Below are 19,925 nucleotides of genomic sequence, written 5' to 3'. Positions count from 1 at the left end.
ATGATTCCTTTATGCTTGGCCAGGATAGGCCAGGGTTCCACTTACAACCCACAACATACACACACGTTCCCCAGAAAAATAAATACTGGCGTAACCATGTTGGTGCCATGCCACTTAAAATGGCCATTTTCTTAAGTACTCATTTTAAAAGCAACTTTGTTATTTCAGCATCTGCCTTTGAAAGCTGGCTTTCTGTATCTCTGGTGGTATGTTTTCATCACAGGGGGAAAAATAAAACACTAATTCTTTCAACAGTTTGAGAGCTGACTTGTGTTTAAGAAAAGAATTAAGTCTGGAGAAAATGTATCACTCCCTGCTTTCTTGGTTCTGTATCAGAGTTTCCACAAAGCATCCTGCCCAAACTCCTGGACAGTCATCAAATGAAGAGCTCTGCCTTGCTCTATCTCCCCCACAATGATGTCTTTTGCCCGTGATCCCAGAGTTTATGAGGGTTTCTGAGCCTGCTAGGTGCTGTGTGTGTGTAGGAAACGTGTGTGTGTGTGTGTGTGTGTGTGTGTGTGTGCATACATGTACTCATGTGGGTACGTGCCTATAGTCTATGGAAGATGGGGAGTGGGCAAGATGAATCAAATACAGTCAGTCCTTTAAGGGATTTATCATTCCAATGCTGAATTGTGACAGAACAGATGAAAAGTGAAATCACTATCCAAGGAAGTTATGATTGAATGAATCCAGAGGGCGGGCATTGTGCAAGACAGTCCCACGTGTTCCCATTCCAAACATCAAGCCCTTCTACCTTCTGTTGACTTTTATTCATCAATGTCAGATTGACATGATAAATGCTTACAACTCTGCTTCCTGACCACCAGAGCAATGGCCAAGGTTGTTAACAATAGCTGCTGTTTGTGCAGGGCTGGCCTCTCCCAGGGCTGACAACACCCAAGGCACACACACCCCTTCCTTGACCCGAAGGGTGCTTTCACCACCCTACGTCACCCAATTGTAATTAGAGATTTTTCCCATGTCATTCTTGTGATAACTGATGTAGTCACTTTAAAAAAAAAATCAGCAATTTTTAAATTTTGAGATAGTTTTAGATTTATAGAAAAATGGAAATGCTAAAATAGAGTTTCTGTTACACCCTACCCAGTTTCCCCCGTTGTTAACATCCTACATTACTACGTATATTTGTCACAACTAGTGAACCAGTATTGAAACATTGTTATAAATTAAAGTTGATATTTTATTCACACTTCCCTAGTGTTTCCCTAATGTCCTTTTTCTGTCCCAGGATACCACCCAGGATATCACAATACATGGAGTCATCATGTCTCTTCAGGTTCCTCCTGGTCTTGACAGTTTCTCAGGCTCTCCTTGTTTTGATAACCTTGACAATTTGGGGGAGTATTGGTCAAGTAGTTTGTAGGCTCTCCCTCCATTTGGCTTTGTCTTATCTTCTTTCCTCATTTTTAGACTGGGTGTCGTATTGCCCTTTGGGGATGTAAGCATAAACGTTGTATTGAAAGATATGTGTGTTCTATGAAGTTTGGGTATTGAAAACCAATAGAGGCTCTGCTGGGAACATGTTAATACATGGGTTATATCCATGCGAAGAGTGACTCACAGTGAACTACAGTGGATGCAGTTCCTTAAACTCATATGAAACATAGGCTTCAGCTGCCTTAGGTACATCTGAGAATTTCCTTATTTCAGCACACAAATAGCTCAGGCATACACATCATTCAGTGTGGGCTATCTGCTATAACAAACAAGCCAAATTCTTAGTGACTTAAAATCAAACTCTAGTTCTCATTTATGCCATAGATAAAGGCAAGACTTCTGAGTGGCACTGGGCTTTTTCCAGTAGTGACTTGCACTGAGGCTTCTTTTTTCCTGAATGTGTCCTCCCCTAGGGCTTTGAAGCTCTTATCCACATTAGTTAGTGGTCAAGAGAAGAGAGAGATCTTGGTGAATTAGGTGGCAGGTTTTAAGGGCCAGACTTAGAAGTGCTATGCGTTAATTCTGCCCACATTTCATTGGCTAGAATTCAATCACATGACACCACCCAATAGCAAAGGAGACTGGGAAATGTGGTCTTGCTATTATAGCAGGAGGATAAAGAATTGGGAATTTGGGAACACACAGTAGCCTCTGCCATCCTTTGAATTTATGCCATATAAATTTCCTGTAGATAAAAGGGGATACAATGCCTGGAAAGATGCAAGCTGTTGTTTTCTTACAGATATCCCTGTTTAGATTGTGCCAAAGATGTTGGGGGTCATGGTGTCTTACGCATCAGGACTTCCGTTATAACACTGATATTTTCTTAAATGCTGAAATCTATCCTTTAAAGAAATATAGAGGGAGAAGAATGAAGACATACAAACTGGAGTTAATTATCGCACCAAACAAATGTGTTTTGCACTAAATATATATAAAATTATTAAACCAGATGATTGGAAGAAATACCTGTCATTATCTACATTTATGGAAACAGGGGCCAAGCAGAGACTCATGAAAGGAAGCTGTACTTCAAAGCATATCTCAATCCAAAGTTAAATTCCAATGTATACCTTTCTAGAAAAAGAATGAACTGAGTCTTTCTTTCCCAAAGAGGCCAATTCTCTCTTTCATTTTTTAATGACCTTCCTCAATCTGAGCTATAGTATGTCTGGATGTTAATTGTCCAGTAGTCTAGACAGTGATGATATTATGACCAAGTTATGCACAGATAATCACTGTGTCACTGTTTCCAATGCTGCCTACACACATTGCTTCACTGAACACACTTGGCATGTGTGATTATTCTCTTGATATTTATTTTCACCATTTAAGTAGAGAAGGCCGCTTACTTAATCAAACCATCTGGTGAACCAAGCTTTTTTTTTTTTTTTAATAATTCAAGTGAAATATGAGATTCTTGAAGCTAAAAGGAAAAATAATATTAATGTGCCTCATATCTTTCTGGAAATGCTGGGGCAATCCACCCTATACTTTTCTTGCTTCACTCACCAGGGATAGATCTTACACAGGTCCTTCAAATACTTTTACTACAAATCATTCCCTCCTAGATAGGTTGGCTTACCCAAAGCCATTCTTATAAAAAAAAGACCCAGGAATTTCTGGAGATATCTTTTATTTACCCAGAATTGGGCTTTGTAATCTAGTTTCATGTGCCTACATGGCCCGCCTGGCCCAATGCACAGGTGGCAGGAAAATGGATCATGGCTTGACTCTTGGGTGCATTCAAAATAAAACAATGTGTTTTTAAAAACCACCATCTTAATGAAGAATAAGGGTCATAGGCTCCCCTGGTGGCGCAGTGGTTGAGAGTCCGCCTGCCGATGCAGGGGGCACGGGTTCGTGCCCCGGTCCGGGAGGATCCCACATGCCGCGGAGCGGCTGGGTCCGTGAGCCATGGCCGCTGAGCCTGCGCATCCAGAGCCTGTGCTCCACAACGGGAGAGGCCACAACAGTGAGAGGCCCACATACCGCAAAAAAAAAAAAAAAAAAAAAAAAGAATAAGGGTCGTGATGTCATGACATCACTTAAACCCACCTGAAGGAAGAAGATTTTGAAATCAATGCAGAAATGAAAAACAATATGGTTTGGAAAGTGGGAGGATGTTCCAGACACAGCAGATAACAATGTTTATTTTTGGCATGGAAAGGGAAAATGATCTAAGGGACCTGGAAGAAGTTTGTTTGGCCAAGGAAAAGGCATAGCCTGAGAGTAACAAGCAGACACACAGACTTGGCAGGGGGATGGTGTTGATACGGCAAGACTTGGGGGCAGTATAAAGGCTCCACTGTTTTACATGCTTGTTTCCACCAGTGTAATCACCTCCGGAGTCAGTGTATTACCTAAAGAAGATCCCATTACATGAACATATAGGGCTGGATGGGGTAAAATGGAACCTTCCCCCACTCCTGTGGTATCAGCCTGCTTGCTCTCTCATGTAAAATGGAAACAAGACATTTAAGGTAAATTTAAAATTCATCTGTGCAGGTACTGAGCTTAGGCGTCTGGCAGGACAGGTGGGGTGGACCTTATGGGAGGGCGATAAAATGGGGTGCAACGGACAGCCAGGGATAAGGGACAGTCAGGAATAAGTTTCTGTAGCCTACTGGAAGGGATAGGGGCAGCTCACTGACAAGTTTGCTTTACTTCGTAATTCTGAGTGAAGCTAGCTTTTTCCAAATGTACTGGGTCACGTTGTGTACTGCCCCCCCAAAAAGGATATGTCCACTCAGAACCTGCAGATGTGACCTTACGTGGAAAAAGGGACTTTGCAGATGTAATTAAGTTAGGGATATCAAGATAAGAGCATCCTGGATTCAGTATGAAACAAGTCCTATGATAGGTGGCTTTATAAGAGAAAGGCAGAGGGAGATTCAAGATCCAGAGACACAGGGCCATGTGAAGAGGGAGGTGAATTGAAGTCATGCACCTACAAGCCAAAGAACAGCACACACACACACACACATGCACACACACCACATTTTGTTCATCCATTCATCTGCTGATGAACACTTGGTTGCTTCCACCTTTTGGCTATTGTGAAGAGGCAGGAACAGAGTCTTCTTCAGGGTCTCCGCAAGAAACCAACCTTGCTGGCACCTTGATTTCAGACTCCTGGCCTCCAGAACTGTGAGAAAATAACTTTCTGTTGTTTCAAGCCACAAGTTTGTAGCAATTTGTTACAGCCGCCCTGGGAAACTAATACACCAAACAAGAAACACTGAATAATGCTTATTTCCCTGCCCTAACCCATTCCATCCTCAGACTACTTGAATTTTGGCAAAATACATATAACATGAAGTTTACACCTTAGCCATTTTGAGTGTACAATTCAGCAGCTTTAAGTACATGCCCAAGGTTGCACAGCCGTCACCACCATCCATCTCCAGAATTTTTCATCTTCCCAAACAGGAACTCTTTACCCTTCCTGGTAACCAATATTCTACTTTCTCTTAGGATGAATACTTCTACTCTAGGTACTGCATATAATTGGGATCATACAATATTCGTCCTCTTGTGTCTGGCTTCTTTCACTTAGCATAATTTCCTCAAGGTCCATTCTTGTCACAGCACGTATCAATACTTTATTCCCTTCTAATATGGGCTTCCCTGGTGGCGCAGTGATTGGGAGTCCACCTGCCGATGCAGGGGACGCGGGTTTTGTGGCCCGGTCCGGGAAGATTCCATCATGTCGCGGAGCGGCTGGGCCCGTGAGCCATGGCCGCTGAGCCTGCGTGTCCGGAGCCGGTGCTCCGCAACGGGAGGGGCCGCGGCGGTGAAAGGCCCGCGTACCGCAAAATAAATAAATAAATAAATAAAACTGAATAATAATCCATTACATATGCTATATACATTTTATATATGCATTTCATATATATATGCACACACACACATATATACCACATTTTATTTATCCGTTCATCTGCTGATGGACACTTGGGTTGCTTCCACCTTTTGGCTATTGTGAATAATGCTGCTGTGAAGATGGATGAACACGTATCTCCTCATCCTCAAATTCTTTTACTTCCCCTTTGTCACCTCTCTTGAACTCCTTCATCTCTCACTTTCTTCTAACTGGACTCATCCCTAGACCAGGCTCCTTCTTCCTCAGTAATGCCCTTTGCAGTGAAGGCAGTGAAGACGTAGGGTTTCTATAAAGATATTTAAGTGAGATTTAGGGGTGGAACCCAATGGCTGTTGGAGCTTGGGGGTAGGGGTAGGAAGCAGCAACTGAGGGATATCTTGATGTTGTATTTGCATAGCAAGCACAATGTTTTGACTTATAAGCTACAGATCAATAAAAATAGTTAGATGCCAGCAATAAAAATAGTTAAGTCTGATAAAAAAGGCTACTATTTACATTTTATACAAGATCAAGAAAACATCAGTCATCCATGTCAAGGATTATTAATACTGCCTTTCTTTGAGGTGACTTGAGAGATGTTATGGAGGCTTAAACTGGGTGTCTCCCCACCATCCTCGATACTTAACCAAAGTTAATGGTAACCGTAAAATTTACCATCCAATAAAGTGGAGTGAAAGGTGAGATATGAGCAGTTACCCCCAAAGACAACTGGCCCCAACTGGGGTTCATCCAGGCAAAGGGCTGTGTGGGCACCCTGCTGAAACTCACCTCCTCCAGCCCACACCCTCTGCCCTCAGGACCCACAGTACCCTCGTTATTCCCATACAGGTGTCACAGATAGAGCATAACGTCTTCAAACATATCTTCTGTGATATAGAATCCCAAGCTACCTAATAACATGAGATATACACTATGCCCAAGCCAAAGACGTATGATGTGAAATTTACTCTGCTTCCTCATTCTTCCTGCTTGCTTTATTTCTTCCCTGAAAATGAGAGATAGCTAATGACAGCCAAAGTAACTCCAAAACATAAAAATGATTATTCGCCATACCACTTGCAAAGAGTCAAAATTTTGTGTTATTAGCCTATTGTATGTCCTCCTACTTGTGAAGTTTTTATTTTGGGGGAAACTAGTGTTTTCATGGCCTGGAGAACAATCTCACACAAATAGCACAAGTATTCTGTGCTAGGAATAGCAAAAGCTTACCTCTGATGGGGGAAAATTCTAGCTTCTATTTATTTATACTGCTTTTTTTCCCTCAACAGTTGCTGCTCTCTATAATTTCAATGTTTGCAAAAATAGCAGTTATGTAAACATTAATGTATAAAAAACTATCATTTCGATGTAGCCTGCAAATCCTGGAAGCTAAATATTAAGGAATCATGAGATTTTTTCCCTCTAAACAAGAGAAGGGAGTTCACTATTTTTTATCCCTAAAACGTACCCTTCACAGCTTTTCAAGTTCCAATTGTTAAGCAAGCCTGAATTACCATTAGTATTGCAGTTTAGTAAATGTTCGTTTTCCCTCTCTGCCTCCGATCAGACGAATCTGTCTTTGCCCATAGCGGATTTGTATATTTTGTTTCTTTATTTGCTGATTTTCCAGTGTTAAGCATGGACGCTTCCTTTCTCTGTCAACATGAATGTTCCTTTTCTAACCATAATATAATAAATATATGCATCCAAGTTAGGCTAGCTTTGAAAAACATAGTATCAAATAAATTCAATGATCCCTTTGGCTTTCATAAATTCACAGGCACGTGCCAACAGTGGGAGGAAAAAACCTTATATTCTGAGTAAAAATTCATTCCCAGGAGAGCTCACAAATTTGTGATAAGACTGATGTAATTCTAGAAGGTGTTGGACCAACAGAAAAAAAAAAGAGGGGGGGAGTGGTAGAGAAATTTACAAAAGCCAAAGCACAGGTGAGCTGTTTATCTGTGGGTATTAGGACCCCCAGGCTGGAGCAGAGATCTCTCACTATGTCTGCCCATCGGTTGGCCTTACATCACCACAGGCTTGCCTCCTCGAAATCCGTGGGCTTACCTAGAGCTACAAATTCTTAGGATGGGCTCCTCTGAAAACTCCAGCAGCCCTCAGTCCCCACTACCGATAGTCACAATGAACTTAAGGAATCTTTACTTTTTATATGATGGACACTTGAACCCATATGGCTGAGTCCATGGTGTCCAGCAGCTATAACAATTATAGTAACCATTCATTCCATCTGCCTTCATTGAGTTTCTACCATGTGTAAGACACTATGCTAAAATCCTTTGCCTAAAAAGAGTGGATAGTCTAATAGGTCTAGCGATAGAGGGGATAGTGAAACCACATGTAGAGGAAGTCAGGAAGGGCTAGTTTTCCCTGGAGAAGTGGAGAGAGCTTCATAGAAGAGGTGCTCTTTAAGTTGAGCCTTAAAAGATGAGCAAGAAGGCAGCTGATATAGAAGGCAAGTGGGGTAGAGGAATGAAGAAGAAAAACCAGGAAGTTTAATGCTTAGACTCCTAGAAGAAGAGTAAATAAGCTTCTTTGACTATAGCTAAGGATGCAATGAGTAGAAGGAAAGACAATGTATTTCAAGAGAGGTAGACTGGAGCCAGATAGTAACTTGCTAATTATTTCTTAAATAAATGAATGTATGAATAAATAATTTTTTTTAAAAAAAGATACTTTCCTCCTGGAAGTATTTAGAAAGCAATGGTTAATGACATTAAAAGAGATAGCTCATTGGTTTTGGGGGGTGTTATGGACTGAATGTATATGTCCCTCCCCAAATTCCTACTTGAAACTCTGATGGTATCTGGAGATGGGGCCTTGGGAGGAAATTGGAGTTTGATGAGGTCATGAGGATGGGACCCTCATGATAGGATTAGTGTCCTTATGAGGAGAGACACCAGAGTGTTTACATTTGATTCCTCCCCTCCTCCCCACCGAAATGTGAGGACACAAAATGAAGGCAGCTGTCTACAAGCCAGGAAAAGGAACCTCATCAAGAATTGAATTGGCTGGTACTTCCAGCCTCTAGAATTGTGAGATATAAATTTCTGTTGTTTAAGTCACCCGGTCTATGATATTTCATTATGACAACCCAAGCTGAAAAAGACAGGCTATATTTTAAAATAATATTTTGAAATCGATGTCAGTTTTACACTGAGGATTTGGGAAGCAGAGTTGCTAAACAGCTAAAATATCTCAAATTCGGGATATTTAGGAGAATATACATTTAATATATGGGAGAACAAATTTGTTAAAAGAGAACATCAGTGTTTGTTGAATTATAAAGTAGGTGCCTGAGAAATGTGTCTAAGTAAATGAAAATATATAAGGAAACAGTGGCCCATGTTTTTAGACCACAGATTATTTTCCAGTAGACGGTAAAGGGGAAGTGATGAGACTCCAGCAAGTATTGGCATGAACCAGATAAAAATGACATTTTAGAAGACAAAGCTGATCTCATAAGAGCAGTTTCATGTTCACAGACTTAGAAAACAAACTTCTGGTTACCAGGGGGAAGAGTGTGGGGGGGAAATAGTTAGTGAGTTTGGGATTGACATGTACACACTGCTGTATTTAAAATAGATAACCAACAAGGACCTATTCTGCAATGGCCTATATGGGAGAATCTAAAAGAGAGTGGAAATATGTATATGTATAACTGAATCACTTTGCTGTACACCTGAAACCGACATGACATTGTTAATCAACTATACTCCAATATAAAATAAAAAGTTTAAAAAGAAAAGGCAGTTTCGTGTTGTAGAGGAAAAACTCACTCCTCCTGTGTCTCCCTTACTCATACTGTGACCACACCTCACTTCACTTTTGACACCATATGTATGGGTTTTATACACATCAAGCTGGGACACGAGCTGGGTGCCCTACAATTCAACTCAGTCCTGATGCTGTCTACCTAGAGATAGGATCAGGTTCCACAGGCTAAGGACTCAGTGCTACAAGACTGACTCCAACCTCCCTGCACACTTCAGATGCCAATCTCAAGCCCAGGTGGTCACCTGTCCTTCCGCCCTACTGAATACAAATCAGAAATTCCCACAATCCCCTTCTCAGGCTAAATCAATTTGCTAGAGAGGCTCACAAAACTCAGGAAACCAGTTTCCTTATTAGATTACTGGTTTATTACAAAGGATATTAAAGGATAAGAATAAACACCCAGATGAAGAAGTACATAGGGTGAAGTCCAGAAGGATCCTAAACAGAAAAATTTTTGTTCCAGTGGAGTTTGGGGAGCACCACCCTCCTGGCACATGGGTGTTCACGAAGCTGGAAACTCTCTGAATTCTGTAGTTCAGGATTTTTATGGAAGTTTCTTTCCATAGGCCTGATTGGCTAACTCAATGGCCATTGGTGATTGAACTCAGTTTCCAGCTCCTCTCCCCTCCCCAGAGTTTGGGTGTGGGGAGGAGATTGGGCTGAAAGTTCCAATCCTCTAATTACAAGGTTGGGTCCCCCAGCATCCAGCCCCCATCAGGAGGTTACCCAATGGCTTTCCAAAAGTCACTTCATTAACATACACTCAAGTGTGGTTGAAAGTTGCTTTTCATGAACAACGAAAGATGTTCCTTTCACCCTTATTGTTTTAATCACATAGGAAATTCCAAAGGTTTTAGGAGCTCTGTGCCAGGAAAAGGGATGAAGACCAAATATATATTTCTTACTATACATCACAATATCACACATACGTTTTAAGCTAATTCTAAAAGATGATGTTGCTGTAATTAGTGTCTTAACGAATGAGTTTTATGTCATTTATCACATTTCATAGTGTTTGAAAAATAAGCTGTTAACTGAGCACAAATTAGTCTTGAGAGTAGCTTTTTAGAAATTAATTTTTTTTAAGACTGTGATAAACCAGATGATTAGTAATAAAACTGATAATTGTGAAATTTGCAGAATTTGATCTTTTGGCTATAATTCATAGAATAATTCCTCATAAAAGAAAATTAAATGTTAGTAAAGTGTTTAATTTTAAAGATTATTGCCTGACAATTGATTTTTTAAGAAGGAAAAAAACTGAATTTATATTAAAAGCAAACAATTGTATTATAATATCAGTGGAAAAAAATTGTTGTTTTAAATGACCACAGGATCATTAAGTTACATCCTTTGTGGAAGATGGGTCCCAAGCCAGAGTTTTAAACTCTATTAACTGTCTTCCTCTTAATACAGGATATTTTGGGAATGTGTTTTAGTTTTCCCTACAAAAAAATTATTCCACTCTGTAAATGAAACTTACTTTCTTTAACATATGGGAGAGTAAAGCCCTAAGCCAATCAGATTTAACTCTGTCCTTAAGAAAAATTGTCAAATACACACATACCCACTTGCACACATACACGCACATACACACACTAGCGGAAAGAAATAGCATGCATTGATAGTTGTTTCTCTGGACAGTAAAGAAAAAAAATTCTCCAAAACCCTCCAAGGTTCTGACCAACAATAACAGTAATTTGTAGACTTTTCTTTAAGAATTTGCTTTATTTTAATTTTTATTATTTTAAAATTTATTTAGCTTTTAAGTAGGTAATATATGCCTGTGGAAAAAATATAAAAAACACAAGAGAACACCCTAAAAGTTGAGTCTCCCTCTACACCTCCTCAAGTCACCCGATTCCCTGCTTCAGAGTTAACTATTGTGAGTGGTTTTTAAGAATCATCTCAGATATATTCTATAACAACTTAACAGCAATTATTGTGCTGTCCAGTAGAAATATTGATAGAATGTGACCCCCAAGTGCAATTGAAAATTTTCTAGCAGCTAGGTTTAAAAAGTAAAAAGAAACTGGTGAAATTTATTAATATATTATTTTTATTTGGCCCAATATAGGCAACATGTTATTTCAACATATAAACAGTATAGAAGTATGAATGAGATATTTTATATTCTTTTTTTTTCTCCCAAGACTTTGAAATCCAGTGTATGTGTACACTCACAACACATCTCAATTCGGACCACCCACACTTCACTTTAAAAGTGGGTACTATGTTGAACAGCACAGTTCTATCAAGTTCCATAATGTCTAAGCATCTTTTTTTTTAAGGAATGAAGAAGAATTCTTTTTAATGCTCACATACAATATACATCGTTCTTCATTTTCTTACTCTTTTAGACATAGGTACAGAGTTACATACATATAAGTAAACACATTACATAAAAACTAGAAAATACACAGAAGAAAAATTTTAAATCATCTATAATGCTGTTTTAGTGTTTTAGTACAGGTACAAGGATAATTCTGACGCTTCTGGAACAAGTGTAGAATATAAACAAAATTTAGTCAAAGCCTTATAGGTCTTAGAAGGCTGCCCAAAATGTCAATCAGTTAAAATTTTGTATTGTGAGGTGAGGGGATTCACTAACCAATAGTAAATATATATTTTTTGTTTGAAATGTGAAGTCTCTCTTTCTGTCTCTCTCTCCTTTCCTACCAGTCAAATGGAGAGCCAATGTGGAACATTGTTAACAACTGGATTTTTTTTTTTTTTAGCTTCAGTTTTATTGTTTGTTCTGTAGCTGGGGAGGGGACCACGCAGTACACTTCATTGTATACCATGCATTGCCTTTGAAAACCAGGGTAAAAGGGCTTCTTCTTTGCCTGAAGCCAATTTCTGCCTTCATACAGCTGTGTTTGGATATGCAGATGTGGCACAGAAATTTGGAAAATTACCACGTGAAATTATTGTTTATCTTTTCTTCTCAGGGGAACAAAGTTTTAAAGAAGCTTTTCACTGAAGAATAAAAATCTCAGTGTCTAGCTAACTATGAAGTATGCATTTTAAAATCATGATATTCGGTGCCATGGAAAGAACACCAGGCCAGGAGTCAGAAACAGTCCTCCAGCTTGTAGTGTGACCTGGAAGCGTTCACATCGCCTGCTGCTCCACGGGTTAGGAGGGGGGGACTCGGAATTTTTAGGCCTCTAACAATCCCACAATTCTTCTTGCCATGCATCAGGGCAATGTTCTTTTAAAACCTTCCTGTCAAAATATCTATTTTTAATCTTTAATCTTAATTTACAAGAAAATGTGTTATTCACAAAAGAACTACTGGCTACAATTTTTCTAACGTATCCTTATGATTTATAGCAGGGGTTGGCAAACTGTGACTTCCAAAGCCAACTGTTTTTGTATGGCCCCTGAACTAAGAATAGTTTTTATATGTTTCAATGGTTGGAAAAAAAAAAAAACCCACAGAAGAAGAAGATTTCATAGCATACAAAAATTATATGAAATTCAGCCCACGGCCCCAGGCGGCGCAGTGCACGCCGGGAATTGGAGTCCCGCTGGCCCGACCTGTCGCTGCCTCCCTGGGCGGGTGTCCCGGGGCCCGGGGGTGGGGGGGGGGCTGAGGACAGGGACGGGGACGACACAGCTGGGCCGGGGCGCCTGCGCAGACGGCCAGGGCTGGCGACAAGCTGAGGAGCGCGGGGAGAATGCATAAGCTTAAATCATCTTAGAAGGACAAGGTCCACCAGTTCATGGCATTTGCTCAGGCTGGTGAGAGAACTGCCATCCACTGCTTAGCACAAAGTGAGTGGAAACTGGACGTGCCACGGACAGCTTCTTCCAGAACCCGGACTCGTTCCACAAGGACTCCATGAGAACCTACGTGGACAAGAAGCTGGAGCAGCTGTATAACAGATCCACAAGATAAGAATAAAATTGGAATTGATGGAATTCAACAGTTTTGTGATGATTTAAGCCTAGATCCTGCCAGTATCACTGTTTTGGTTATAGCGCGGAAATTCAGGGCTGCGACTCAATGTGAATTTAACAAAAAGGAATTTGTAGATGGCATGACAGAGCCTGGGGTTGGAATAAAACTTCATTCCTACCTTAAGATGTTTCTTACTTGCTGGATGAGTCGGAGAGGGTGGGTCTGCTTCCACTTCTTAAGGCCCTGGAATTCTGTGTTCCTTGTCATATTCAGCTGTGGATGCACATCCCGTGAGTTCTCAGTTCCCCCAACTCCAGCCCAAGGCAGGCAGAGCAGGATGGTATTTAGCAACTGGTGTCACAATTCCAGAAGACCTCACAAGATGTCTCAACTAGAGACATTTTGACAAAGAGGAACCAAACAGTATATACATGGAGGGGACAACAAGGAGGGGAAGGTTATGTATTAATGAATTAAAGAGCAGAGGAAAGGGGGAAGGAAGGAAGGGAGGAGGGAAGGAAGGGAGGGAAGGAAAGGAGGAGGGAGGGAGAGAAGGGAAAGAAGGGAGGAGGGAAGGAAGGAAGGAGGGAGGGAAGGAAGGAAGGAGGGAAAAAGAGGAAGGAGAGGAAGGGAGGGGGAATCTGAAGGACATTTCTTAATGATAAAAGTTTTATTTCATGAGGAGGGTACTAGTTTATTTAAAGCAGAAGTTAACACTGTAAAGAGAAAGATACAAATCTACAAGCAAAGTGGGGAATTCTCACATACATCTTACCAACTGGTAGAATAAGTGGATGAAAAATCAGTAAGGAAATAGAAGATTTGGAAAAGGAAATAGAACACTGCCCTTGATGTTGAAGAATACATATTCTTTTCAAAAAGACATAGAACATTTATAAATATTGACCATAAACTGGGCCATAAAGTAAGCTGCAACAAATTTCAAAGACTTGAAATGAAACAGAGCATGTTTTCTGAGCACAATACAATCAAGCGAGGAATATAACAAAAAGATAGATAGGTTGAAATATGTGTGGCTATTATACCTCTGAATAACACTTGTGTTGAGAAAGAAGGTACAATGGAAATTAGAAAGTATTTTGAATGATAAAACACTACTTATGAAAACTTGCAGGATTCAGCTTCTTAAATGCGTATTTTAAAAAGAAAAGTTGAAAATCAGTAAGGAAAGCATCCATCCATTTCTCTCAAAGCAGAGAAAAGAGGAAGAAGTTAAACTCAAAGAGTATAGACAGAAGGAATTAATTTTTTTAAACAGGCAGTAACTTAATGAAATTTTTTAAAAGTTGTAAGTAGAAAGGATTTGTAAAGCTAAAAGCTTGTTATCTGAAGACTTATAAAGTAATGAATAACAAATAACCAATATAGAATGAAGGGGGGACATCACTATAGACCCTACAGATTAAAGGATGAAAGTATTATGAACAACTTTATGTTAGTAAATTTGAAAACCTAAATGAAATAGACAAGTTCTTTAAAAAATGACAACTTACTGAAATGGGCATGTGAAGAAATAGTTCCGTAACTCTTAAAGAATCTGAACCCATAATTTAAAATCTTTTCAAAGAGAAACCTCTTGGCCAGGATTGGTTCACTGGCACATCCTACCAAGCTTTTAATAAAGAGAATAACACCAATTTCACACCACCTCTTCCAGAGAATAGTACAGGAGGAAGCACTCCCCAATATGTTTTGAGGCCAGCACAACCTAGATAATAAGACCTAGAAAGGACGTTTTGAGAATGGAAAATTACAGGCTGCTCTCAGTCACAAGAATCACAAGATGCCTATGATGAACATAAGGTGCAAATATCCTAAACAAATTTTTAGCAAAATAAATCGAGCCCCCAAAACAAATCAACCAAAAACCAGGATAATTTGTCATGACAAAGTTTGTTGTAGTCCAGGAATGCAAGATTTTTTTAACATTACAAAGTTGGTCAATGTAATTTGTCACAGTAACAGAAAAGTGAGGGGGTGGATATTATCTCAGTGCATAACATGGGACTTTTAAAGCTACAGTAATTAGGAGTACATGGAATTGGGGGCCAGAATAGATGAAAAGGCCAGTGGAGCAGAATGGAGAGCCCAGAAACAAATCCATGTTTACAGGAACACTTGATTTATGGGAAAGGTGGCCCTTTAGAGGAGTGGAGAAGGGACAGCTTTTCAGTAAATGGTCCTGAGAGAATTGGCTAGTCGTATGGAAAAAAAATGCATCTTGATCTCTACCTCACACCGTACATGAAAGTCAGTTCAAGTGGGTTGTAGATCTCGGTGTGAAAGGCTGAAGGCAGAAACCTTTAGAAAATAATGGAGGAGAATATCCTTACGGCCATGCCATAGGGCAGGTTGTAAAACGTCATCAAAAATCACTGTAGAGGTATGGTACTGGCACAAAAACAGAAATATACATCAATGGAACAGGATAGAAAGCCCAGAGATAAACCCACGCACATATGGTCACCTTGTCTTTGATAAAGGAGGCAAGAATATACAACAGATAAAAGACAGCCCCTTCAATAAGTGGTGCTGGGAAAACTGGACAGCTACATGTAAAAGAATGAAATTAGAACACTCCCTAACACCATACACAAAAATAAACTCAAGATGGATTAAAGACCTAAAAGTAAGGCCAGACCCTATAAAACTCTTAGAGGAAAACATAGGCAGAACGCTGTACAACACATATCACAGCAAGATCCTTTTTGACCCACCTCCTAGAGAAATGGAAATAAAAACAAAAATAAACAAATGGGACCTAATGAAACTTAAAAGCTCTTGCACAGTAAGGGAAACCATAAACAAGACAAAAAGACAGAATGGCAGGAAATATTTGCAAATGAAGCAACTGACAAAGGATTAATCTCCAAAATTTACAATCAGCTCATGCAGCTCAACATCAAAAAATCAAACAACCTAATCCAAAAATGGGCAGAAGACCTGAATAAACATTGCCCCAAAGAAGATATACAGATTGCCAACAAACACATGAAAGGATGCTTAACATCACTAATTGTTAGAGAAATGCCAATCAAAACTACAATGAGGTATCACCTCACACCGGTCAGAATGGCCATCATCAAAAAATCTACGAACAATAAATGCTGGAGAGGGTGTGGAGAAAAGGGAACCCTCCTGACTGTTGGTGGGAATGTAAACTGATACAGCCACTATGGAGAACAGTATGGAGGTTCCTTAAAAAACTAAAAATAGAACTACCATATGCCCAGCAATCCCATCATGTACCCTGAGAAAACCATAATTCAAAAAGAGACATGTACCACAATGTTCATTGAAGCTCTATTTACAATAGGCAGGACATGGAAGCAACCTAAGTGTCCATCAACAGATGAATGGATAAAGAAGATGTGGCACATATATACAGTGGAATATTACTCAGCCATAAAAAAAGAAACTGAATTATTTGTAGTGAGGTGGATGGACCTAGAGTCTGTCATACAGAGCGAAGTAAGTCAGAAAGAGAAAAACAAATACCATATGCTAACACATATATATGGAATCTAAAAAAAAAATTGGTTCTGAAGAACCTAGGGGCAGGACAGTAATAAAGACACAGATGTAGAGAATGGACTTGAGGATACAGGGAGGGGGAAGGGTAAGGTGGGACGAAGTGAGAGAGTGGCATGGACATATACACACTAGCAAATGTAAAATAGATAGCTAGTGGGAAGCAGCCGCGTAGCACAGGGAGAGCAGGTTGGTGCTTTGTGACCACCTAGGGGGTGGGATAGGGAGAGTGGGAGGGAGGGAGACGCAAGAGGGAGGAAATATGGGGATGTATGTATATGTATGACTGATTCACTTTGTTATAAAGCAGAAACTAACACACCATTGTAGACCAATTATACTCCAATAAAGATGTTAAAAAAATAATCACTGTAGAGAAGACTGATAGAGTGTAGTACACTAAAATAAGAACTTCTGACCAAGAAACAGCATTGAGAGGTGAAGAGGCATCCACGTGAGGGGTTGGGGCCATGAGATACACAACTGACAAAGGCCTGTGTCCCTGATGCGTAGAGAATTCCCACAGAACAACAAGAATAAGATAACCTAATTGAGAATGGGCAAGAGACTTGACCAAGCCCTTCACCAAAGATGCTTTCCACATGGCCAGTGAAAATACAAGCAAGCGTTCAGCCTCATTTGTGGCAGCGTGCAAATTAGAATACAACGAAATAGGACCTCACACTCACTCTTCCAGGACGGCTCCGGAGCAGTGCTGGTGGGCAGTCAGCTTGGAGAACCGTTTAACAAGACTTATGAAATCATGGGAGGGTGTCTGCCTCAACACATTCACTTGTGTGCCAGGATACATGTACAGAAACCATTTAACAACATTCTTTGTGACCAGAAAACTAGAAACAGCCAAAATATTTACCATCAGTAGCGCATAGAAGTTATAAAATATGAATACGGTGGAGTGCGGCGTGACAGTGGAAACGAGCCAGCCAGAGCCCCACGGTCACACACACAATGTTGGTGCAGAAATCCAGACGCCAAATAGCACACCGGGGGTTCCCACTTGTAAACTTCGAAGCAGGGGTGCAACAGCGCAGAGAAGCCGAAAGCTCTTCTGCCGAGACTGGAGCTGGAGCTTAAGGACACACTGAAGTTCAAGGACTTTTACCAGCTCACCTTCACCTTTGCTAAGGGCCCCGGGGCAGAAGGGACTAGGTGTGCGTGCAATGGACGTTCTTACCTTCTGTGTCGGTCATCCTACGTTTTCACCTCTAAGCAGCACATCGAGAGGGTCCGACTGAGGCAGCAGGCCCTCCGGGGTCAGATCAGGGAGGGGGGCCCAGGCCCTCTGGAGCACCATTTCCTTGTTCCCATGGCCGGGATTGCCCCCCTTTTTTTTGTTTTCTCCAGGTTTGTGGGTCTGTGTTGTCATTTGGGCGCTTTGCCCTGCGATGAGCATCTTGTCACACTCTGTGACACTGCCTCTCTCCGGGGTGGCCCGCCCTGTGGACGGGTTTCTTGCCCTGCATGCTACCCACTCATCATGTACCGCCAGGGCCCCGTCAGGAACTTACTGGGACGGATCTGCTTGTAACTCCTTGACCCACTGGAGACTATGGGGCGTCTGCTGCCGTCGAGGGGAGCTGGGGGCAGAGGAGGCACCCGGGGCTGTGAAGGCGCAAGGGCTCTGCGCGTCCCACCCCCCCCCAGCCCCCACCCCCGTCGCGTGAAGGTCTGTGGGCCCCAGGAGGAGAATGGTCCACACACGAAGGCTTCCGACCAGGAGGGTCATTTTCCATTTGTCCTGACGTTGGTGAGGATTTGGCCTCAGCGCGGAGCATGGACGAGAAGGATAGGTGAGTCCCCAGTAGCGCGGCCAGGAGAACAGCAAGGGCAGGCTGCCGGGCCTGTGTGTCCCACCCCGGGGGTGGCAGGGGCAGAGCCGCCGGGACAGGAGTGCGCCCAGTGCGCCCAGAGGGCCGGTGAGGGGGCGGGCCGGAGGCGCCAGCCAGGGGCCCTGGCGCCCAGCGAATTTCAGGCGCTGTTGATGGGGTGGGTGCGTAGTGGAGCGCTGGCCTCACGTTCCAGGGAAAGGGCCGCGCTTGGCCTGCTCTCGGAAGAAACCGTGGCCTGGCGCCCAGCCCGTCCCCGCCGCTACCTCTGCCCTGGACGCCGCCTCCCTCCCTGTCTTCTGTGCCCGCCTCCTGCACACACACATCCAGACTCAGGACTGGCCGCAGCGGGCAGTCTCACTGTCGTCCGCATCTCTTACCTCGTTCCTGGAGAGAAAGGTAGAAACAGGCGTTGATCAAGCAGGTTTAGAGCCCACCCTCCCCTGTCCCGTGTGGTCACAGCTCCTGGCCCGGCCGCCTGCCGTGACCTGAGAGCCCAGGGACGGTGCCCGGGGCGCAGCGGCCCAGAACTCCAGCTCAGTCTCACTGTTGCAGCCGGTGGGGACGGGTCTGTCTGGGCCCGTTCGTCCACTAGGGTCACCCTGCTGGCCTCGGGCCACCTTCTCCTCCTCGGCTTTCTCCTCCGAGCCCTGGGGTCTGTCCTCAACAGCCTTCCCGTCTCAGGACCCACCTGTAGCCAGCGTTGGGGCCGGGGTGCTCCGCCCTGCATGCATCTTGCATTTTACGGTGTTACGTCTTGGTTTACGTGCTTTGTACCACGCGGGTACCTTGTACGAGGTAAGTTCACCGCAATTTGGACACCCATAAAAGACGCACGGCTCGATTTCAGCACACATGACTTCAGCTCCGGTTTGAAAAGCAGCAAACGTTGGCCAGAAAGGGTAGCGGCTCCTCATGCAGCGTTGCTTCGTCTGGTTCCGCCGAGGTTGGAGCCGTCGAGGACGTTCGCTCCCGCGTGGACGCGAGAGGCTTCTTGCCCAGGAAGCAACTGTGGCGCATCTTGCAGGGTCACCAGGCTCGAGTGTGGCTTCGTCCAGGCCACTGGCACGGTCATCGAGGGTGTTGGGACGTTGGGAAGACCTCAGGCCGTGAGCTTTGCTCTCACGGTGATAGGACAGGCGCCGAGTTCAGCTCCTGCGCCTGCGCCCCCCGCCCCCCAGAATCACTCTGCCCTCCGCCGACGCGTTCCATGCAGCCTTGATTCTGTGTTCGAGGTATCATAGCAACACCCCCTTCAGCCTGAAGATGTCTGCTCTTCGGGAACCTCGCGCACACCCGGAGGAGGTACAACTGCACTGTCACCTCCGCTGTGCCAGCATCCGGGGGCTGCCAGTTGAAGCAGGATAGCGGCGGGATTGGCGTTTGGGGGCTGCAGCGACACCCCCCCCCCAGTGGGGAGCGGACACCTGGGGAGGGGGGAGTGCCGGGAGCCTCATCTTGTCCTGGGCCCGTTCCCTTCCCCCGTCACCTGCTG

General features: G+C 42.8%; 1 pseudogene; it reads left to right on the top strand.

Annotated features, from left to right (window-relative positions):
* Nucleotides 1-12,807: 12,807 nt before the first annotated feature.
* LOC132424193 (DCN1-like protein 2 pseudogene) lies at nt 12,808-17,993 on the top strand (annotated as a pseudogene).
* The last annotated feature ends 1,932 nt before the right edge of the window (nt 17,994-19,925 follow it).

Source organism: Delphinus delphis, chromosome 4 (assembly GCF_949987515.2).
Source record: "Delphinus delphis chromosome 4, mDelDel1.2, whole genome shotgun sequence".
NCBI classification, from domain to species: domain Eukaryota; kingdom Metazoa; phylum Chordata; class Mammalia; order Artiodactyla; family Delphinidae; genus Delphinus; species Delphinus delphis.
Note: the sequence above shows the minus strand (reverse complement) of the source record. Positions and strands in the feature narration are given on the sequence as shown.